General features: G+C 43.9%; 1 long non-coding RNA gene across 1 annotated transcript; it reads left to right on the top strand.

Moving 5' to 3' along the window:
* The first annotated feature begins 17,059 nt into the window (after positions 1-17,059).
* On the top strand, positions 17,060-17,954 carry LOC119089188. The gene is made up of 2 exons (XR_005093053.1): positions 17,060-17,316; positions 17,804-17,954. It is a non-coding gene; the product is annotated as an uncharacterized LOC119089188 (long non-coding RNA).
* Positions 17,955-20,666: the final 2,712 nt, after the last annotated feature.

Below are 20,666 nucleotides of genomic sequence, written 5' to 3'. Positions count from 1 at the left end.
CTCATTTGTAGACTATCTGTCCAAGGCTCTCATGCTCACAAACAATATTTGTAGAGGAACGCCACTGTGGTTCTGAGGTCTAAGGTGCCCTGGAAGCTCCTTTGCCATAGGTTGTTTCTATATAAGCTGCCGCTAGCCTTCTATAACCCATCATCACAAGCACACTGGCATGTCTGAGGGCACAACAGTCTCTGTAGGCACTCCTCGGAAACCAGGAGGCAGTGGTTGGAGCAGTTTGCAGTGCTGAGAATATTCTCAGTCAGAAAGAATCAAGACGGACACTGAAACTGTCATAGCCTGGGTCCTGTGATGTTTTTGACTCATTCTTTGTAGCTACTTCCTTCCTGCACTGCCATTGCTTTTATGACGAATATTTCACAGCTTGAATTCTTTTTTCTCATGATGCATTCTGAGTTCCAAAATGCCCAGTGTGCCTCCTTTCTTTAGCTCAGTGGTTCTCAACCTTCCTGACGCTGCTGCGACCCTTGGGTACAGTCCCTCATGTTGCAGTGACCCCTGGCCATAAAATTATTTTCGTTGCTACTTCATAACCGTAACGTCGCTAATGGTATGAATCAGAATGTAAGTATCTGTTTTCCAATGGTCTTAGGCGACCCCTGTGAAAGGGGTGTTGGACTCCTGGAGGGGTCACGACCCACAGGTTGAGAGCCACCACTTTAGCTGCTGCCCTCTCCTACCCTCCCTTGCTCACTGTCCCTGTTCTTCTGGGCTCACTCACCCTTTCTCCGATCTGTTGAAAGTGCTCTGGCCCTTTAAGGGCCGCTTAGAACAGCTCTGCCTGTTAGAAAACACATGGGCTCCTGGACTCTTCTGGTCCTTCTAGGCAGATCCTCAGAGATGCAGGGTGACTCTTAACACTAACAACCCAAGAGGGTTCATTCTACAGAGGATGTGAGGGCAGTACTTGCATGGATATCTCTATGGTGGCTTCTCCATGATGGCTTCTTCATGGTGGGTTCTCCATAATGGTTTCTCCATGGTGGCTTCTCCATGATGGCTTTTCCATGATGACTTCTCTATGGTGGCTTCTCCATGATGGCTTCTCCATGGTGGGTTCTCCATAATGGCTTCTCTGTGGTGGCTTGGTGATATAAGCATTTTGTCCTTGCAGATACTGGGAGGGAGACTCTGGGATGATATTGAGACCAAACTGGGCAAGCAGAGGGCTCTGATTCTAAGTCATTGTGCATAACTCACAGCCCAGTATTTCCTACTCATTTTGGCTAGAATACAAGTCAGTATCCTGGACCATGATGGGAACTTGCGAGCTGAATGGAGACAGGCTCAAAGTAGTTGTTCCTGGAAGAGCACCTGGAATCCGTATGATGGGAAGAAGAACATCAAGGATTGGGTCACATCTGGGAGGCTTCTGTAGTGATGGTAGATACAGACCCTCTTCTAGGGCAGAGGTGAAAACAGCTATTTGAGGGGGCTTGGAAGTAACCTTTCAAAGTGAACGTCCTACCACCCACTCTCACACCCCTAATGCATTCAGTACAATGCCGCATGAGAAGCTTAACAAATGTTTCCAAGCAAAAATTTGCTACCGGCTGGCCTTGCTCAAACCCTGCAGTCTGCTGCGCATAGTCATACTGCAGACTTTTGTGCTTCAAGCAGGTGAGAGCTTCGTGAACAGCAGGACATCATTGGCCCTTCCACTCTGACTACCCAACTCCAGATTTCCCCCCAGCAGGGCCCAACCCCAGGGATTTTCCGTGGTGCAGAGAAGATGTTTCTGGTTCAGGGATAACAGAGACAGGATGTCCTTACGAGGTCCTGAGGAGCAGGACAGTTCTCAGCTCCCAGTCTGAAGCTGTTACAATTGACAAGGTCACCATGGCCAAGTCTGTGCTGCTCACAAAGGAATGGCTCCCTGAGGTCTCCAGGTCTGACTCTCTCTGTGCAGATTTTCCCTCCGAATAGACAGATGGACGTGGTTCAAGGGTAGCTTGTCCACTATGCCTTCAGTTCCCATCTCCCTTTCATGCCTCTACCACAAGGTCCTGTCTTGAACCCTGAGTCTGATGCACAGAACTCCCTCTCTTGTATGACCTCATTTGATAACTATCACAAGGCAAGTGCATCATTCTCCCTTCCAGAGGAGAACCGAAAACTCAGAAGACATCATCTGATCATGGATCCTAAACACCAAACCCAGGACTTTGCCCCAAGGATGTTCTTCCTCCAGCTTCCTTCCTCCTAACAACTGGAACACCAGCTGTTCAGTGGACCACACCAAAATCCTGTGAGACTGACGGTGCTGACACTATGTCTTCCCCAACTTCATCTCATCAGTTACAGGCTCCACCATCCCGATCTACCATTCCCATCCATCTTTACCACTAGGCTTTCATCTAAGCCGCTTGTCTCCTCTCAGAACTGACTAAAAAAACCACATGTGTCTGGTTTTCCAACATCACTTTTGCCCAGTTTGTTTGTCTTAATTACTTTTCTATTTCTATGATGAGACACCATGACCAAGGCAACTTATAAAAGAGTGTTTAACTGGGAGCTTGATTACAGTTTCAGAGCGTTAGTCCATGATCATCATGGCGGGAAGTTTTGCAGCAAGCAGGCAGGCAAGCATGGTGTACAAGCAGCAGTTGAGGATTACATCCTGGTCTGTGGGTCTTTCAGGAGAGAGAGAGAGTGAGTGAGAAAGAGAGAGAGAGAGAGAGAGAGAGAGAGAGAGAGAGAGAGACTGAGTCTGGCATCAATTTTTTAAATCTCATAGACCACAACCAGTGGCACACATCCAACAATGAGGCCACACCTCTTAATCCTTCTCAAGCAGTTCTACCAACTGGGGACCAAATGCTCAAATATATGAGCCTATGGTGGCAATTCTCATTTAAACCACCACAATGTCCATTCTTCACACCATGACCTGTGTTGCTTCAGTAATGAAATGTTCCCTGTGTCACTACCTATATGAAGATCCTTATAGAATCCCCATAAAAATGAAGAAAATGCTTGGCATGCCTCCAAGCACTTCATAGTTTATCTCTTAACTGACTGTTCATCTTCATATTCTCCCATCTGCTCTCTTCAGTCACATGGGCCTCTCTAAATCCTCAAAAGTTCTAGGCATTTTGTCTTACCCGGGGCCTTGTCTGGCTTCCTCCTCTGTTCCACATAATCTTCCTTTCTCTGAAGGCTAATCTCGATCGTCAACTTGACTGGATCTGAAATAAACTAAAAAGAAAATTTCTGGGCCTACTTATGAGAGATGTTCTTTATGCAGCTATTTGAAGTGGGAAGACCTACCCTAAATATGGGCATCACCTTCCCTTGGAAGTCAGACAAAAGGAGATCAGAGCAAAAAGCAAAGCCTTCGTTGCCTCTATATCTTGATGGCGAATTCACCTACTCTGTTGCTGCTATGGCTTTCTTCTGCTGACGTCAAAAGCAGCTTCACTGGGCATCCAATGTGGACAGAAGACCAGTCATGGCTCTCTAGTCATCCTCTGGGCTTCAGGTTGAGACTGATGAGGCATCCAATTTCATGGATTGAAAAGCTTCCGTGTTCTCAGCCTCTCTGGTATGAAGGTGGCCACTGCTGGACCACTCAGACTACTGTAAGTCAAGCTGATGAGTCTTCCTTTAATATATGCCCACCACATCGGTCCTGCTCTCTACAGCACCCTGATGTGTTCTCATTCTGACACGACGCAGTGAGTGAGAGCCTACCATTGGATTCCTGTGAAGATCTGGGGTCTCAGCTTAAGTGCTAGCCTCTTCTTCTTTTGTTTTTTCTAGATTCTTTTATTTTTACATGTACATGTGTTTGCCTGTCTGCATGCATGTGTACTACATGTGCATCTGGTGCCCACAAGGACCATAAAAGTGTGCTAAATCTCCCAGGAACTGGATGTTGCCATGTGGACACAAAGAATCAAACCTGTGTCCTCTGTAGCAGAAACAAGTGCTCCTAACCACTGAACCTCTCAAGCCACTAAAACATTACTTTCATTTTTATCTTTCACCTTTATTGTGTGTGGAAGGAGGGATACACTCACACATATATGCCACAGTGCTCATGTAGAAGTGAGAAGAAAACTTGTAGGGATCAGTTTTCTCCTACCATATAGGTTTTGGAAATCTAACTCAGGTTGTCAAATTTGGTAGCAGGTGTCTTTATCCACTGGCCCTCAAACATTTAGAAAAATATTTTCATTATGTCTAGATGAAGTCAGTTCATTTCATTATTATGTTCATATTTCTTCTTGATGGAAAAAACTCACAATTGCAATTTGATGGTTATTTACATGATTATAGCAGTTAGCCATCACCACAAAAAAAATTGTTGCCAATAAACAGCCTTAAAACTTGAGATATAAATAAATTCTGTACTGGAGATGGATAGGCATGTCTGATCCAGTCCAGGCTCAGCTGGTGTGCCCTGCTTCCAACTGCAGTGTTCCACTGGAGGCTCTGTCCCCAGCTGGGGTCTATGGGTCATCAAAGCCAGCCCCTGTCTTACATCTCCTGTTCTTGTCAGAACCACTAACCACAGCACATTCTCATGGTAATGGATTGGCAGAGGAAAGCAGAGACCTTTTCAAGTCTAGGCTGTAGACAGGCTCTCTGCAATGGCTGTCTCATCCCTCATAAGTATTTTTGAATTCCCTGGTACTAGGTTTCTCCACTGAGGAAGTAAGTCAAATCAACCAAATTAAAAGGTAAAGAAAGGACCAGTTTTAATCTGAGTAAAGCACTCCCAGATGATCTCGGGGGAAGGAAGGAGGAGAAATCATGTGGCAGGTATATGCACCAGAGCTTAAATACCCTGTAGGTGCAGTCTTGAGCAGCTCTGGGGGACGAGCTACTGCTGGTGGGCTTTCTGACCAGCAGAGTTTGGAGATGGAGGAGCTGAGGTGGAGCTTTCAATGGAACATCCCAACCTTCTTGATATATGGATGCTGGTTCAAGTCTGGTTACTTCCTACTGGCATGGGACGATGTGAGGACAGAGAGTTGGGAGTCTGTGGGCTCACACTCGGATGGGAGGTGTGGGTTAACTGCCATCCTGGAGACCTCAGGGAATCTGTTTCCTGAGGAAGCAGAGAAGGCAAGTGACTAGGAGAAAAAATAGGTTGCTATCACCGGCCCTATGAACAGGACTAGCCATGGGGAGAGATGAGATTGCCGGTAAGAATGGAAGGGAGATGTGTTCTGCTTGTACTTACAAAGATGAATGAGCAAGGCAGAAGAGCAGCAGGCCCTTCATTAGGACAATTTGGAAAACCAGAAGGTGGAGGGTCCCAGTTGCTGGACTGACCATTAATCCTAGACAGGTGCCCACTTGAGCCTGGAGAGATGGTACCAACATTGATAGCCCAGGAGCTTGGGGGGATAGCACACCAAATAGAGAGATGATGTGTTTCAGGAATCTGCTGTTTCCCTGAAGGTGGAGAGTGACTCCATTCATCCTGTAAAGGTGTCAATAAGAGTTAAGAGATAACAGAGCTTTTTATAAGTGGGCACGTGGGTGAAGTCAGCCTTTCAGTATTGGCCCAGTTGGTGTCCTCAGAGCTGGTGCAGCGGCTGGTATATCTGGAGGGGCCCCAGAGGGTTGGCCTTGGCACATGTCTGGCCTTATAAAAATAAGGGCTTAAAGATCAGCGGGGTCCAGAACCATGGAGGCTGTATATATAGAAGGGGGGACCCTAGGACGACTGTGGCTTATAATAAGTTTTGGTTTTACTCAATTACTGAGCAAGCCTCAATGAAACATTTCACTATTAAGATAAGAATTTATACTGTATCAAGGTAATAATAGAAAATAAATAAATATTTTTTTTTAAAAAAAAAGGTGTGTACCACCATTCCTAGCTCTGGGCATTCTTTTTAATTCCATGAACCATCAACATGGTAGGAATTAGATGCCCCTGGTCACTGAGCACATCTGTCCATGGACCCATTTAGAAAACGCAATTTAAAAAAGAATTTGTTTTGGAAGGAGGGATTTCATAACCTAAAACTTTCCTCATTTTTCTTCTGTTTAAAAATATATCAAATCAGGGCTGGAGGGATCTCTCCCCATTTAAGAGCACTGGCTGCTCTCATACAGGATCCAGGTTCAGTTCCCAGCAACGCCATGACGGCTCACAACCATCTGTAAGTCCAGTTCCATGGGCTATGGAACAACTTCTGACCTCTGCAGGCACCAGGCACATACACAGTGCATAGACACTCATTTGGGCGAAACAAATACACATACATTTTTAGAAAAGACTATTGTATTGAGAGAAAAATAGATTTTACATCTTAAAAAAATCAATGAGCTATTTATAATTTAAAAAAGGAATATTTAAGTGCTGAAGATATCAGAGGTTGTTGAATGAAAAACAAATGATGGAAATTAACAAATTATTAGCAATGAACTTGATGTAATTTTAGTAATTGAAAGAAGAAATTCAGGAAATACAGCACAAGTGATGACAGCTTTAACTGAGTGTGAAAAGCCAGCTGACTGACTGTGGATTGCTTTGTGTGCACTGCTTCTTATTTGGATTGGATGATCATAATCAGCCTCCTTATGCCCTATTTGTACCATTTTAGAATAAAGATAAATATAAATCGTAAAAAAAAAAATAAAAAAAAAAAGATCGGTGGGGTCAAAGAGGGACTATAGGGACTGATGTTAATTTCAGCCAGGCCAGGTTTCTTGACACAGTGGCACAACTCTTTCCACCAGGAACCTACAGGTGTCTGCAAAACAGCTGGAACAGATGCATACCTTGGTGTCATAGCAAACGCAGTATCTTTGGATTAAAACATGTTTCCCCAGGGGCTGTTTTAGCTGATGAAACATACCTTTAAGTCTGTCCATAGAGGACAGCCAGAGCAAATTTACTGAACAAAAGAGGTTGAGCAAGTGAAGGAGGTGGAGGGAAGAAAACTGAGGAGCAGGGGAGGAGGAACATAGTTGGACATGCCTGCAGGCTTCCATACTCTCTTTCCCACCCTGTTTCAGAGGGGGAAGAATTGGCATTTCAGCAGAGTTTTGCCATATGTGGCTGGAGACAATACAGTTGTGGCACGAATCTTAAAAGGTCTTATTAATAAAAACAAGCCCGGAGTCAGGTATTGGGGTGAACGCTGAAAGATCAGAGAAGCAGAACAGGCCACATTCAACCTTACCTTGCCAATTACTCAACTGATCTTGTTTCCTCAGACTGAAAGCCTTTGAGTCCTCATCCGAATGAACCTCAGCTGAACTGCTGCTAAAAGCTAAAAGCTTAAAAAGGCTTCTAGTTCTTGGTCCTCATGCCTTATATACCTTTCTGCTTCCTATCATCATTTCCTGGGATTAAAGGTGTGTGTCACCATGCCTGGCCGTTTCCAGTGTAGCTTTGAAAGCACAGAGATCCAGATGGATCTCTGCCTCTGGAATGCTAGGATTAAAGGCGTGTGCTAGCTACCACTGCCTAAACCTATATTTAATAGGTTCTGTTCTCTGACCCCCAGATAAGTTTATTGGGGTGCACAATACGTCAACTACATACAGTAAGGCTGAAAAAGCTTCTATGCAGTCCTAAAAGCTGGGACCAGAAAAATGCACAGAAATTTAAGAACTTCTGAAAACTGTAGTCAGTGCTCTATCAGTTTATGAAAACCCCATTTATCAGTGCTAAAGCTCTGAACCTCTAAAATTCCAGTGTAATAATAGCATAGAAGAGGGACAGAAGTCTGCAACATCTTTACATACCTTAAGTGGGAAGTTATATCTGAAACCTATTTATCCTTTACTACAAAGCATATAAACAAGGCAAACCTGTCTGTATTTTTAACAGAAAACTAATAAACTAATGAGCTACCAAGGTGGTTGTAGCCTCGCGGGGTTGGAGGAAGAGCTGTTAGACTGGTAAATCTATCAGTACCCTAGTCATCAAACACCATCAGATCTGAGAAGAATAAATTTCGCATGAGCAAGCAGAAGAGAGACAACTTTCTGGCTACCTAGGCAGCTGTACCAAGTTTCTCCACAGTTGTTGGGGACAGGAGTCCCAGGGTAATATCAGCCTTCAGCTGCCAGACCCAGAAGATCTGAGAGACTTTCCCATGGAGTAGGAATTTGGGGAGACCAGGCTACCTTGTCTTGGCAAAGTAGGGCAATCAATTCCCCAGTGTCCTGCTTGTCCACAGTCTGGACAGGGTCTTAGCAGCAATTAAGGTGCAAAGCAGTTTTCCACTCCATGGCTGGTTTTGCTACACTTAAGGCAAGCTCCAGGTAAAAGTTCTTCTGGGGCCATCCATCTTCCTTGGAGGAGATAGAGACATGCCAGCTCCTGGCAGCATTCTATATCATGAGAAGCTTTTTTTATTAAATGCCATAGTCTCACATCTCTGAAGCATTTGAAGATCAGGGGATTATTATCTGTTAGGTATATGCAGTTTAGTATTTCTAGAAGACAAAACCTAGTTTTCACCATGTAAACAATTTAGTGTTTCTAAAATCAATACCAAGATTACTCTTATGTTACAAAATCTAGCTGTCTGCAAAATACATAGCTACACATGAATGCAATGGAGGTACAGCATTAATACCTCAGTAAACCGGGATTAAAAAAAAAAAACACCTTGTTTTTAGGACAGGACAGGAATTATCATACATAAACCTATCTTAATCTAAAATATCTTGGAGATGTAATGTCTCCTTGGCGTGCCCATTCCATGTGGTCACCTTTATTTAAGATGGTGGTGAAGTCACATGACATCCCTTTTCTCCAGTTTTAGTCAATATGGTGGCTGCCCACATGTTGTACTTACTTATGGTTGTGGCAGACCATGTGTTATTTTCCAGAGCAGTCCCAATTTGGAATTACCAGTTTTAAGTTATTTTTGTTGTTGTTGTTGTTACAGATATTTAACCATACTCAATTTCTTAGCTGTTTTTGTTTTGTAAATACGTTAGAACAGCATAAAATAACTTCCTCTGCCATTGCATCAGATTTGGGGCCAGAAAAGGCCCAGAGGCAAATTCTGAGCCTAGGCAGCTAGTTGTTACCGAGACACATGGAACACTTAAACTCAGACATCTAAGACCAGTCAGAAACAAGCATGCAGGGGCTGTATTTCCATCCATACACACAAAATAGACAGGACATTTTTTTCTTCTTCTTAACGAAAAGACAGACAAAGGTTGCAGCAGGAAAATGTCAGATGACCATCTTAAAAATACTGAAATAAGAGTTTACAGCATACAGCAGCATGTAAGAAACCGTAGGAATAAAAGATATTTTTAGGAGTGAGGAAGAAGTTGAGAGTAAAAACGAGCTGCATGACGGCAGTTGGAAACGGAGAGATAGCATGGGGGGTCTGCAGTCTGATGGAAAGGTGAGGGAAAGCCAAGAAGGAGCAGACGATAGGGGAGGTATCCACATGGGTCTGCAGACTGCAAGAGCCAGAGCTATGTAAAGCATACAGTCGCCTGGAGCTTAAGCTGTGGGTCTCCTGGGGGGCAGGGGAAAGCTGGGTCTCCTGGGGGCGGGGAATAAGGGAGAGCAAACAGCCATGCGCTGGGTCTGAGGCAGCCGGTTTCTCTGGCTTCAAGCACATGCTGTAACCAACAGAAGGAGACCTTTACGCAGTTTAGGGTGGGAGAGCAGGCAGGAACACAAAGTAGGGGCAGGGCAGAGATGCAGACAGAGAACAGGTGAGGGGGAAGGGTGGGAGTACAGAGCCCGAACATCCTGAGTGAAGGCGTATGGGGCGAGACAGCCCCAATTTGGATAAATTTTGCAGCAATTGGGGATTGGATTTAGACTAGGCGATGTCCAATTCCAAGGCTGTGCTGGAGACCGAAGACTCGGGCGGGGCATCCACCAAGATTGTCTGGGGTCAAGCAGTGTGTGTGTGTGGGGGGGGGGTGTATGGGCTGTCTGATAGAGCGTCTCCTAAGCAAAGGCCCCACAGAACAAGGACAAACTTTGCTCCCGAAACGGATCGGGCTTGCCCTGGCATGGCCACATCCTAACAGTGTAACCCAAAAGCCTTTGACCCAAAAGGGATCAAAAGACTTGGAAGAGATTCTGAATCCCTTATAAGCTCTTTTGCTTAGAAATGGGTGACTTACATGAGCCAAAAGTCGATCTGGTCTATTGGAGAATGGGGGGTAAGGGGTAGAGTGGCTTCCCACAGCCATGTGGTCATGGGAAAGACTCAACTCCACAGGGGTTCGGCACCAGATGATAAGTACTTTTTAATTCCCTGGTAGTAGGTTTCTTTACCAATGCAGTAAGCCAAACTGAGCCAAAGTAAAAGGTAAAGGACCAGGTTTAATCTGAGCACAGCACTCGCAGGTGATCTCAGGGGACGGGAGGAGGCGAAATCATGTGGCAGGTCTATGCAATGGAGCTTAAATACCTTATAGGCAGCTCTCGGGGAGGAGCCACCACTTGGCAGGCTTTCTGAGGGGCAGGGTTTGGAGAGGGAGAGGGGGGCTGAGGTGGAGCTTCCAACGGAACAATCTCACTGCTCCAAAGCAAAATGAAAGGTGGGAAAATATACCCCATGCCTCTTGTAGGACAGACTATGAAGTCACATGGTGACTGCCTAGAAGAGGAAAGAGACCATTAGAAAAAAAAATGCTATCCACCACAGCATGCATTCACTGAACTCCGTTTTCCACCATAAACTGTAAAATCTATGCTGTGTAGTGTAGCTGGAGTTTTCTCCAGTCCTGCCTGGCCTACGGTCAGGACAAATCTCTCTCACCTGCCAGTCCCACAGCTGCTCAGACTCAACTGAATAAACACACAGAGACTTATATTGCTTACAAACTGTATGGCTGTGGCAGGCTTCTTGCTATCTAATTCTTCTATCTTAAAATTAACCCATGTCTATTAGTCTATAAGTTGCCACATGGCTCGTGGCCTTCTGGTACCTTCCATCTTGCTTGTCATGGCGGCGGCTGGCAGCATCTCTCTGCCTCAGCCTTCCACTTCCCAGAATTCTCTTCTCTCCTTGTCCCGCCTATACTTCCTGCCTGGTTACTGGCCAATCAGTGTTTTATTTGTTAACCAATCAGAGCAACTCATTTAACATACAGAACATCCCACAGTGTAGTTTTCTATACTTCATGATAAGTCACAAATTCGGTGATTTAAAGCAACATTTCTTTATTATAGCCTGTGGTTAGCTGGATCTTTGGCTCACAATATTCAAAATCCACAGTCAAATGTTGACAGGACTGTGTCCTTATCAAATGGCTCAGCTATGGAAAGAACTATTCCTTTAGAGTTGCTGGCAAAATTCATCTCCTTGCAGTAGTACAAACAGGGTTGTTTCCTCCTGGCTGGTGGCTGTTTTTAGCTCTTACGAGGTGTGCCACAGTTTACCAACACCTGACAAAGTTGTTTACTTCCTGAAAGCCGATTATGAGAGCCAGATGAAGTCAGCCCCAGTAATGCCAAGAGGGAGACTAAGAAATGGGCTAGTGATCTAAACAGAGTATTCACAAAAGATGTATTAAGAATGACTAAGAACTATCTGAAAAAGTGCTCATTATCCTTAGCAACTAGAGAGATTTAAGTTAAAACAACCTGGATTTCATCTTACCCTAGTCAGAAAGGCATAAGTCAACAAAACAGCGAATGCTGTAGAGGTTTTGGAGAAAGAGGAACCCCCATTTGCTGTTGGTGGGAATGCAAATTGGTGCAGCCACTAGTATGGAGAATTCTAAAAAAAAAAAAAAAAAAAAAAAAAAAAAAAAAAACTAAAAGTAAATATAGTAAATATATAATATTACTCAGCTATACCATTCCTTGGCATACTTCCAAAGGACTTGACATTCCTGTCATTCTGGTCATGGTTTTAATAGTAATCCTAACAAGACAGGTGTGTTTCCTTCAGTCCTAGTCTCTCTAGGACTTTTACCAAGAAGGCATGTTGGATTTCGTCGAAGGTCTTTTTCACACCTATTGAGAGTATGTCTTCTACTTATATAATTTATTACATATATTGACTTGCATACATTTACCCATCCCTGCGTATTCAGAAGAAAGTCAACTTGGTCATGATGGGTGATCTTTTAGATGTGTGCCTATATTTAGTTTGCAAGTATTGTGTTGAGAATTCTTGCATTTATTTTTGTTAGAGATTTGGTCTATAGTTCTTTTCTGTTGTGTCTTTATCTTACCTGGCTTGGGTATTAGAGTAAAACTGATTTTGGACATGCTTCTTATGTTTCTTTCCTTCCTTCCTTCCTTCCTTCCTTTCTCTCTTTCTCTCTTTCTTTCTCTCTCTCTCTCTCTCTCTCTCTCTCTTTCTTTCTTTCTTTCTTTTTTGAATAATATGAGAACCAGTGGTTCTAGTAAGTCATATAGAATTCTTCTGTGAATCCATCTAAATCTGGGATTTTTTTATTTAGAAGATTTTTATTACTGTTCCAATCTCTTTATTTGCTATGAGCATGTTATACTGTTGGTCTCTTCCTGATCTAACTTTGGTGGTTTGGATATGTCTAAAAATCCATCCATTTCTTTTGGGTTTTCCTGACTAATGGAGTGCAGGTTTTTTAAATATTCCCTTATGATTCCTAAAAACATTTCTTGTCTGTTGTAAGTTTTCCTGCTCATTTCTAATTTTATTAATGTGAGTCTTCTTTCTTTTACTTGGTTAATTTAGTTAAAAGTTTGTCAATCTTGTTCATTTTTTTAAAAAAAAAAACTTGCCCTTAGTTTGATTATTTATATTTTGTCTATTTATTTCTATTTCATTAATTTCTGCCCCGCCTTTTATTACCTCTTCCTGTCCACTGACTAAGGGTCTGCTTTGTTACAGCTTTTACAAACTCTTGAGTGCATCTTTAAGTTATTTATTTGCCCTTTTTCTGCCCAATTTTCATTGTGTCCAGAGGCTCTGGTATGTTCTGTTTTCATTTTCATGTAGTCCTAGGAATTTTTAAATTTCCTTCTTGATTTCTTCTTTGACACATTCATCAGTCAGTAGTGGATCATTTTCTCCACAAGTTCATTTAATCAATAAGATTATTTTGCTATTCATTTTTAGCTTTGTTACATTGTGGTCACATAGGATACAGTAAGTTTACCTTTGAGATTTACTTGTGACCTGATATATGGTCTATTTTAGAGACACTTCCATGGACTGTTGAAAAGAACGTGTATCCTGTGATGTTCAGGCAAACTATTCTGTAGATGTCTGTTAGGTCCAGTTTTCTAGGATGCCAATTAATCTCATGTTTCTATTTGTTTTGTGTCTAGATGACCTTTCCACTGGAAAAAGGGGGGTGAAAATAACCTCCTACTATTCCTATGTTTGAGTTAATCTATGGTTTAAAAAGTCCAGTAGCATGCTTTTTATGAATGGGTATGCCTTCATTTGGTGCATATATGTTTAAGATTGTAGTATTTTTGTTGTTGTTGTTGTTGTTGTTGCTGTTGCTGTTGTTGTTGATTGGTCCCTTGGTCACAAGGAAATGTTATTTTTTTCTCTGTTCTGGTTAATTTTGGTTTGAAGTCTAGTTTGTCAGATACTAGAACAGTACCACCTAGTTGTTCCCTGATACCAATTACTTTGACTCCTTTTCTCCATCCTTTACTCTAAGGTTGTGTCTCTCCTTGAAGTTGAGCTGTATTTCTTTTAGACAACAAACAGTATCTTTTTTTTTTCAATCCCTTCCTTTACCCTGTGCCTTTTAATTAAGATGTTGAAGGTACTATGAAACCTGCATGGGACTGGACTAGACCTTCTGCATATGGGAGAGAGTTGTGTAGCTGGGTCTGTTTGAGGGGCCCTGGCAATGTGATCAGGATCTATCCCTAGTGTATGAGCCGGCTTTTTGGATCCCATTACCTATGATTGGACACCTTGCTCACCTCGATAAATGGGGGAGGGGTTTGGTCCTGTCTGAACCGAACGTACCAGGCTTAGCTGTCCCCCCATGGGAGAACTTACCCTGTTGGAGGAGGAGATGAGGGGTGGAGAAAGGGAAGTTGGGGGGCAGTGGGAGGAGGAATGAGAGGGAGATCTGTGGTTGTTATGTAAAGAGCAAAAAAAAATAATAAAACAATTTTAAAAAAAAAGATGTTGAAGATGCCACTATTTAAAGTTATCATAGAAATGTATGTGTTATTTGTTGTTCTTTTGTGTTCTTAGCCTTATTTTTTATTGTAGAAACATTTATTTCTTTACTGTAGCTTTTTTTTTAATTCCTCTCTTCAGTCTAAATGTTTGTTTCTTGCATTCTCTATAAGGCTGTTCGGTGACTAACCCGGAGCCCGAAGCTCCTCTTCCACATACATGGCTTGGGAAAGGACTCCTTTCCTGGGTTTATCCTTTGTCTGCTCATTCATCCCAGCACTGGAATAATTCCTTTGGACCGTCAAGGCTTTCCTGTCTTCCAGAACTTTCTCACTTGTTCAGCTTTGTATTCTGCACATCCACAGAAAATATGGGGACATGGCACCCACCAGCATAGCCTCCCCAGTGGCCTTCACCCACTGCCAGAGTACTGAGCCCAACCTTGTGGCAGGAACTCCTGTTTTCACATTCCCCAACAGCAGTGAAAAGGAGTCCAGAAAGCCAGATTTGTGACTGTGTTGATCTACCCAGCTGTACTGGGTCTCCACCTCTCACTAAGGACGTGACTAAGCTCGCATTCATCTTACATATTTCACACATTCTAAACTCTGAATCACCCCAAACTTGGGAAGTCATTGTATTACTCAGGGTTCTCCAGAAAAACAGAACCACTAAGATTTATACAGAAAGAATGAAGGCAATTTTAGTATAAGGAATTAACACATGTGATATAGAACTATTCACTTGGCAAGGTGGAGTCTCAAGAGAATGGATGGTGATATTCTGGCATCAAAGCAAGCTCAATATCTAGACACAGACCATAGTCTCCCACCCAGGCCCAGCCAGGAACCCTACTTTGGGGTGAGTCTGCTCTGTTACTTGCCCCATGTTGCCCTTACCCTGACCAGAGCCAGCAAGTAGCCATGCTTGCAAGCTCTCCAAGTGAGTCCTTTCAGCCTCCTACCCTGAGCTGCTTTTCCTGGGACCATCAGCCATCAGCCAGCAGTATGGCTCTTTGGTAATGTCCATTGGGCCTGCTTTCTGCCCTCTTCCATCAGCCATGTAACCTTGTCTAAGCACTGGCATTCACATCCTTTGGTGTTTTTACACCACATGCCCCCCCTAGTCAGTCCTCACCCAAGCAATCACATATACCACACTAAGACCCCAAGGACAACCTGGTATCCAGGAATAAGCCTCTGGTTGAAGTCCAAGAAAACACAAATAAACAGTTGAATGAAATAATGATGACAATTCAGGGTTTGAAATGTGAGCTCAATAAAGAGATAATAAAAAGAATACTGAAGAAAATACAAGCTGAAATGAAAAGTGGAAATGAAAGATTTAATAGCCCAGTGAGAGCACAGTGGAAAACCATACTAGCTGAATGAATCGAGTACAGGACAGATTATCAGGATTGGAAGACAAAGCAGAGACATTGGACCAATCTATGGAAATGGAAATGTAAACAAATACATGAAAAGAATATGCAGGAACCTTAAGATGCCATGGAAAGATAAAATCTATGAATTATAGACATAGAAGAAAGAATCCCAGGCAAATGTTAAAACAGGTCTTCAATAGAATAATAGAAGAAAACTCCTCCAAATCTAGAAAAAGCATACCCATTCAAAGAGGCACACAGGACACCAAATAGACAGGACCAGAAAAAAAACTCCCCATAGCATATTATACTTAACACACTAAATATACAAAACAAAGAAACAGTATTGAAAACTGCAAGAGAAAAGCCACAAGTCAAATATCAAAGCAGGCCAATCAGAATAATAGCTGACTTCTCAATGCCAGAAGAGCTTGAAGCAATGTACAAGTCCCAAAAGAACAAATATGCCACCCTGGACTACCATACCCAGCAAAACTATACACCCAGTTGCAGCAGAAAGGAAATCTCTCCATGATTTAAAAAAACAAAAACAAAACAAAACAAAACAAACAAAAACAGGCTAAAAGAACTCATGTCCACTGGGATGTGGCAGGCCCTGAGCCACTGAGTAGTAGCACACCCAGTCTTACATGTTATCTCAGTGGCCTGACCTTATTAAAATTATGCTCAGGCTTTACAAAAGAAAGAATTTCTCAGAAGCTTCTATCACAAGAAAAGGTCAATTTCTCTGTGCCCTGGAATCCAAATTACTCGAGCTTCAGACCAAACATCTAACAATTCAGATTCCTAAATTCATTCAGAATGAAACTTGGTATTTTCCTACCTTTGACTCCACTTTCTCTTATTCCCAATGTAGGGTTTTATTGATTTGTTTGTTTGTTTGTTTTTTCAGTAGTGGAAAAGATGAGCTAACTGGAGCTTGACTGGGCATGCTGTCGAATCACATGGTGGGCTAGAAAGAGGTCTCTTAGTGCCAACAGCACACCCAGGATCCATGCTCTTGATCTTTGGAACACATCTAAACTTCCCACGTTTATCCTGCAAAATGCAAGCCTTAACACTTCATGATGGTTTGTTAGATGAGACATTGTAACAAGGGCACCCCAAAACATAAAAGCTTAAATCATTACAGGTTTATGACTTTCTTATAAAAATCTAAGGGTAAGGCGTTTGGGGTTATAGGTCAGCTCCACACTCAGGGTGACCCCAGGAAGCGAGGTTATGTCAGCATGCTGCCCCCACTTCTAGATCCCAGATGCAGAGATGGGTAGAATGAGCGCCAACGTTTTTCCCCTTAAAGAGCGTTATGATATTACCTAGAATCCCATAGCTTATTTGCTCATGCCCCACAGGCCCATAACATAACCATGTTGTCACTGAACTGCTAAAGAAACAATAAAGTGAAATTGAGAAATCTGGCTTGTAATTGGGCGGCCATCTATCCAGCTGTGACTGAGCATGAGGCAAGAGAATGCTGATAGTAAGTAAACAAGAAAAGAGAAGAAGAAAGTGGTGACATCCTAATTACCGACGAGATGATCCCCGAAGTCCTTGTGGTTTAGGCGGAGAGGCTAGTTTCTTCATCCGTTACACAATCTTTCCTAAGTGCTGGCTTCAACTTCTCTCCGCTCCTCTATTCCAACGGGTCCGTTTTGTTGCCCTGCACATTTCACAATCCACAGCTGACTGTCTTCCTGCCTCTCTCACACCCTGCAGAGGTTGGCCGATTCCCGCTCTGTGTTTCATAGCAGACGTCTCCAAACCTGAGCTCAGGAGTGAGTCGCGCAGGCAGGTACTCCTTACAGAGAGCTGCTGTTTTTCATGTGTTGCAGCATCTCCTAGGTATGTGCCGTTCTTTTTCTCTAATAACTCTGGTCTCCATCTTGCAATGCCTGTCGCATCTTTCTTAATCTCTCCCAAGCTTTTTTTCTACCCCGCAGAGCTTAGCCTGGCGGACAGCATCAAGGACAAGTCATCGGCCCCCATGTCATTTTCCTTGCCTTTGCAAAGGTAAAAGCAACGGAGGCAAAGCCAACATGAACCATGCCTGGTGTTCAATAGAATAACTATTGCCCCATTGCTTTCCTCTGCATCTAGAGTGGTGTTTTCAATACTTCAATACTACGCCGTGCTGAGCTCTGCTTTCCCCAGCTTTTGCCAGGTGTTTCTCCTCTGCTAATCTCAGAGCTCTGTGAACCCTTCAGCACTGTTCTGCCTCTGTTGGCAAACCCAGCAAGCCCGGCACAAGTGATGCTCCAGACAGCAGTTCCGCCCCATGCGTCCCTTGACCCTGAAGTCACTTTCTCTTCTTCTTTTTTTTTTCCCTGAGATTCTGTTGTTCATGAGGACACTCCCTGTCCAGAGAAGAGGAAGCTTGCCTGGATGAAAGAAGAGAGGGAACAAAATGTGCCGAGCTAGGGTTGAGAGGGAGGTAGCCAACAAGTAGACTTTAAAAAAAAAAAAAATGGGTCTTGGCTGGAGCTAAAGATCCTGGGGCCATGGCTAAGAAATTTCCAGAACCCACAAATGATGGTGGCAAAGACAGGGCAGAGCCAGTGCTGACTAAGTGTCTAGCAAGCACAATAAGAAGTCCTCAACAGCGTCCTCTGGGTACAGGACAGAGAACGGACCCCATCACCTAGGCTGGAGGAGAAAGCTGCAGTCTCTAGGGAGTACAAAGAGGAGAAGGGGTGAGGCCTGGTGAAGAGACACCAGCTTCCAGAATACCCTCGGAAGACACAGCCAGTCCTGTGGCACCATGGTCAGGAACCATAGACTACATGCACAGCTTGGGAAAGCCGCTTTTGGGGAGAGGGGACCAATGAGGCCCAGGAGGCCTCACCTGACTTCACAGAGGCAAAGGACACACCCATCTCCACCCTGAGAGACATTCACTCCAGACCATTTCCAAGGGAGACAAGAACAAGGGAAATGGGTGTTAAAACATGAGAGGCTAGACGAGACTCTTCTGGGCTTTTGTTGTTGTTTTTCTTGTTGTTGTTATTTTTTTATATCACAAGTTCAAAATAAGTAATAACAATGGTTGGATGAAGCCTGCTGTAGCCCTGGCTTGAGTTTTGCTCAGACCCGTAGCACATGTTTGCAACAATCCACACGAGAACACAGAACTGGAAACACTTCTTACTACTTTGAATTTCTAAAACCCACCCACGGAATCAGTTCCAGGTTTTGCAGGGGAAAGACAGGGTCAGGACAGTAATAATTCAGATCAAATGCAGCCTTGACCTCTGCAGGGAGAATAATCTCCTCCCTTCCAATGTCATCCATTTGAGATGGCCTCCAAGGTCAGATGGGAATCAAAGCCACATTTCAGCCTTCTATTGAACTCGCTCCCCTTCCTCAGCTGAGATGCAGAACTGGGGAGCCCAGGAAACTTGCTCAGAGACATTGGGGACTGTAGATGAGGGCATAGGGATAAGACAAACATATGCTTTTTTCTCAGAGAGGTTGTCTCCCACACACTGACTCCCCAGGCTTTTAAGAGTCCACCCAAGTTAGCTCGCTGGGTATTCTAGTATGCCTCAAAACTTCACAAACCTATGTCCCAGACTGCCCTGGGTAGTCAGGGATTACCAGCTAAGCTCCAGACTGTCCTGAGTAGTTAGGAGTTACCGCCTATTCCCAGACCATCCTGGGTAGCTAGGGATTAGCAACTTTCCTAGGAGCCAAGACAGACCTAAAGAAAAACAATGAATCCTTTTGGTCAGTTCTCCTACATCCACTACCAGCATTTTCTAAGTAAAATCAGGTTCCATTTTTTAAAATTGGTTGTAGTAGAAATTACCTTCCAAAGAGACAGTCTCATGCTGTGTTTTCAGAAGCGTGCATGAAGTCAGACACTATCCTACATAAAGATCTGGGTCATGATGGTCAGGGGGTGGATGGGGCTAGGGGTAATGGACTGAGTGAATATGGACTTGAAGCCCTTCTTGGTGCTTATAAACAGTATGAATTTATTTCACAGATCTTTGGCACAAAAAGGCAACCATTTATTTTGCCAATGAGCTTAAGCTTGGCTCGGCCACTACATCAGTTTCTGTTCTTTGGAGACATAAAAAAAGTTGTTTTCCCCAGGAATTTACACAATAAGAAGATTTGAGGAAGGGCCCTCTGTCTTCATCACTTTGTGGTAGGCACTTGGATGGTCAATGTAGAGGCTCAGCTACCCCAGGCATCCCTCTCTAAGCCAATGAGGAAGAAGGTGTTCCCTATGGACCTCACAGGCCTGCCCACACTCCATCCACAGTCCCACTACCATCCCAGCGCATAGACGCAGATAAAATGCAGGCCCAACTCCCAAGGAGCCCAGGCCCCATCCGCCCCTCATTTTTTTTTTTTGGGGGGGGTTTTCCAGACAGGGTTTCTCTGTGTAGCTTTGCGCCTTTCCTGGAACTCACTTGTAGCCAGGCTGCCTCGAACTCACAGAGATCTGCCTGGCTCTGCCTCCCGAGTGCTGGGATTAAAGGCGTGCGCCACCACTGCCCGCTCCGCCCCCCATTTTTAAGGTATCCATTTGCAGCAATAAAAGCTCTCTGCTTTGGGACATAGAATTCCTCTCCTGATGACACTGTTCTTGTTTGTTCCCAGTATAGAGGTAGCCTAACTCTCCTGTGTGGAGCCTTGCTGTCTTTAAAAGGAGGTGGTGGTTACTGTCCATGCTCTGGGATGCTCAGAGAAAGAGAGAGTGGATTCCTCATTCAGGCTGGTTATGTGGAAGATCCCCTTTTTTGTTCCCATGGGCGATTTCTCTGATGCTCTGCAAAATGATGGAATCCATGCTACATTCTCTTTATACTAGAGTACCTGAGCATGTAGGATGTGCCCAGGGCCTCTCCCTCTAGCTGTGTGATGTGCTGTGGCATCCTTTGCCTGAAGGAGGTGCCATTGGCTAATTCACACAAAGGTGAAGCATGTGCTGGGCAGTCCTGTACCAGTAAATCTGTATGGCCCTGCGGCTTCATGTCCCCACGGAAGCATTGTCCCCTGAGACATACGGGAGAACATGGCAATGGTAGCCATTGTCCAGCAAGAGGGAAGACATCCCAGGCTGATGACGGATATGGCCCAACCATGCTGGTCCCTAAGGTAGGTCAAGCTAGGCCAAAGCTAGAATCCTCTCCCTCTCTGCAGGCTTTTCCTAGAATTTCTCTCCTCCAGCTGGAGCGGCCTGT

Source organism: Peromyscus leucopus, chromosome 17 (assembly GCF_004664715.2).
Source record: "Peromyscus leucopus breed LL Stock chromosome 17, UCI_PerLeu_2.1, whole genome shotgun sequence".
NCBI classification, from domain to species: domain Eukaryota; kingdom Metazoa; phylum Chordata; class Mammalia; order Rodentia; family Cricetidae; genus Peromyscus; species Peromyscus leucopus.
The sequence above is the reverse complement of the archived record's forward strand: the minus strand, read 5'-3'. Positions and strand labels throughout refer to the sequence as shown.